We start from the raw sequence: 3381 nt of genomic DNA, 5'->3' as shown, positions 1-3381 counted from the left end.
GAGAGCACATGTCACTCCGCTAATCATCTCTCTGCACTTCCAACTAATTAATAAACTTCCAAACTCTTTTCGAGCTGTTGAGTCCCTCTTACTCTTTAAGAATAGACTATAAACCTCGCTCTTTACTGATCACCTTCACATATAATCTATACAGATAATAAGAAACAACGAAAAACCCAAGCACTATTTGCACTGGCTGTATACACTGCCTGTTAGCACTTACGTCCTATTGGACTCAAACTCAACTCATGGCACTTATAGAGACTGTATCCCAAATCGGACACATCTGCAATGCCGCACTTTCTGGTGTTTTCACGGTCATTTCAAATAAAATCACCACCACCAATTTATGTATAATTGATTTATACATATTTGACAATCAACATGTGAAATTGCATCTATGTACATGGAGATTTACATGTCTAATTACAATATGAAAGTAAATCTGATGAGAGAAATCAGTTAGAACACTCAGGCGACAATCTTAAATGTACATCTTTATATTTACTGTACTGTATCTTATTGTGAAGGACAGAAGTATGGTCTGGGTGTGTTGATAACGATGGTTGATAACTGTGATATTTATTTGGCTTACCCAGAAACATCCAAATTCCCCCGAAAAACTCAGCAGCCTCCATTGTTTTACAGCGAGGAGATCCAAGTGTCCAATGTGGTAAAACGGCTAATTCATCGGTGTTAGCATCTTTTAGCTGACTCTGGTAAACCCGAGGCTAACGTACACGGTTAAAACAATATACGGTTCGAAAGATAAGAAGTTAGACTTTAGTTTCACACCATTTAATTAATTGGAAGTGCAATATATTTTATGTTACTTTTTAATCATAAGGCTTTTGTCGTCAGTTTAGGCCATTGTGACTGGGTGCACAAAAGCCAGCATCAGGCCAGAGGCTCCTTGTAAGGTAAAAACTAGGTATAGAGAACTATGATGTGATGTCAGATATTAGAGGCGGTTGGGAGCATAATATACAATATACATAATATACAGTATGAGTTGTATCCTTTTAAGTTTTAACAGTATACCTAGCAGCTTGCACATGTACGGACACGTGAACCATACATTGAGCTGTATGCCGTCACAATTCTGGTTTGCAAAGGGGTTAAATACGCCCCGACACAGAAAGAGAGACAGAGAACTCAGGGCTGTATTGGAGACAGGACCCTTTTTTTAGCAGTCCTTAAGATCTGACAAATTGTTCTCCCGCTGTACCTAGGCAGTGTAATTTGATGTCTGATAAAGAAAGAAGAAGAAATAAAAGAAAACGAAAAGCAACACTGATGTGCTCTTTGATACATCGCTTTGGATGACAGCGTCTGCTAAATGACATTGTAGAATTGTAGAATCATACACTCCCTGTAGCCACTGACCCGTGTGCTCCCAGACCTTCTGTTGTGCTCTGCGTTGGAAGGTCCCACTGCTGTCTTTAATGTTGTCAGTGACGCTTCATGTTCAGCTGCTGGTCTGTGTGAGCGTGCTCCAGTCATTCTTCACATGAACAACAAGTTACCATTCTCTTTCCGTTCACTGGCCAACTTGATCTGTGGAGTTGATGTAACTTATGTGTTGAAGGAAGCTGCTGATACTGGGTGTATCCAGTGGTGGAATGTAACTAAATACATTTACTCAAGTACTGTACTTTAGTACAATTTTGAGGTTCCATTTTATGTGACTTTGTTATTCTACTTACATGACGAATACACGACATTTTGAGGCAAATATTTTACTTTTTCCACTACATTTAGTTACTTTTCAGGTTGAGATTTAACATAAAAACATGACAAAATTAAAGTGATTAGATATTTTATTAGTATATTTAGTGGTTAAAATGAGCCCTGGTTTGAGAAAATAAACCGCTTCTTAAATTGCACCAATAATAATAATCTAATAATATATTTGAAATATATTTGACAATCTGAGTGGGTCCATTCTGCATAATGAGTACTTTTACTTTTGATACTTTAAATACATTTTGATGCTGATACTTTTGTACTTTTACTTCAGTAAGTTTTTGAATGCAGGACTTTTACTTGTAGTGCAATCATTTGACAGTGTGGTATTAGTACTTTTACTTAAGTCGGGGATCTGAATACTTTCCCCACCACTGGGTGTATCAGTGCAGTTTGGTGAAAGATTCGTCCAAGTAACAGGTGTCAGAGTGGCTGCTGTAGTCGTTTAAAATGTTCCACACACAGGTTAGGTGCAATGAGGGAGATAATGAGAGAAAATATCAAGGAGTCCTTCAAAATCACAATGAGGACTGAATGCAAGGTGACAGAAATCTGGCTCCCACATGCACATATAGAATAAGAACAGTTAAAACACACACGAAGAAGTGCATGTTGGGAAGTGCACCTGTCTGTGGTTTTGGTTGCTTAAAGTAGTTTTGAGTATCAAGTGGCAATTTTCATTCTACTGTCAAACTCTGTATCCATATTATTGGAACATCTTATGAAATGACAATTGGCATATGATGATAAATAAATGCACGCACACACACACACACTGAATTGATGATGTTTACCAATTATTAATGTTAGATTGTGTGTTGTTTAACAGTTTATTGTTTCAAATATTCTAACATTTTATATTTCATAATATATAACGTATTTGCTAATAATTACCAAATGATTTGTTAACCAGACTGATGATTTTAATAAGTTTGTAAAACATCTATAAAGCACTCAACGATTTACTTATTAGTAAATAAGTAAGTATTTGTTACAACTTTACAATAGCATCCAAATATTGTTTCTAGATTATTTAAAACACAATTATTTACCATTGAGTATTAGTTCTCTTAAATGTTTATAGATTATTTAAAAGGTATTTATCACCCATTTAACGAAGTATTAAAATCATCAGTTGCAACTTTATATTAAATAATCTTTACAGATGATTTACAAATCAAAAACAATTTGGTAAATAATAATAAATACTTAATATATGAAAAGTTGTAATTAGTGCATAGGTCAGTTAAGTTATAGCATGACTGATAACTATTAAACACAATTATACTTCATTGCTTAAAAACATTAAAATGAATATGAACTAAAATGTAGTTTTCTATGAATGTACCATTCATTAATGATTGTTATTATATCGTGTTGCCCACTTTTCATTGGATTTTAATGGCAGTTTGTTGTCTGTGATGGTTACTACCATCTCATCTAGCCAATGGCACAAAAAAGAAAAAAGAAAATAAATTTTCTTTTTTAAAATTTCAATCATCAGCGATCATTAGAGGACACACATATCTACAGTATGTACACATTTTTACATTATTGAGGATGTGTGGAGCAAATATTTTAGTGTTAAATGATATTTAGCAGATGTCAGTCCTTTCAAAACAGATATAAAGGTAG

This window comes from Centropristis striata, chromosome 8 (assembly GCF_030273125.1).
Source record: "Centropristis striata isolate RG_2023a ecotype Rhode Island chromosome 8, C.striata_1.0, whole genome shotgun sequence".
Classification (NCBI taxonomy): domain Eukaryota; kingdom Metazoa; phylum Chordata; class Actinopteri; order Perciformes; family Serranidae; genus Centropristis; species Centropristis striata.
This window is presented reverse-complemented; position numbering follows the sequence as displayed.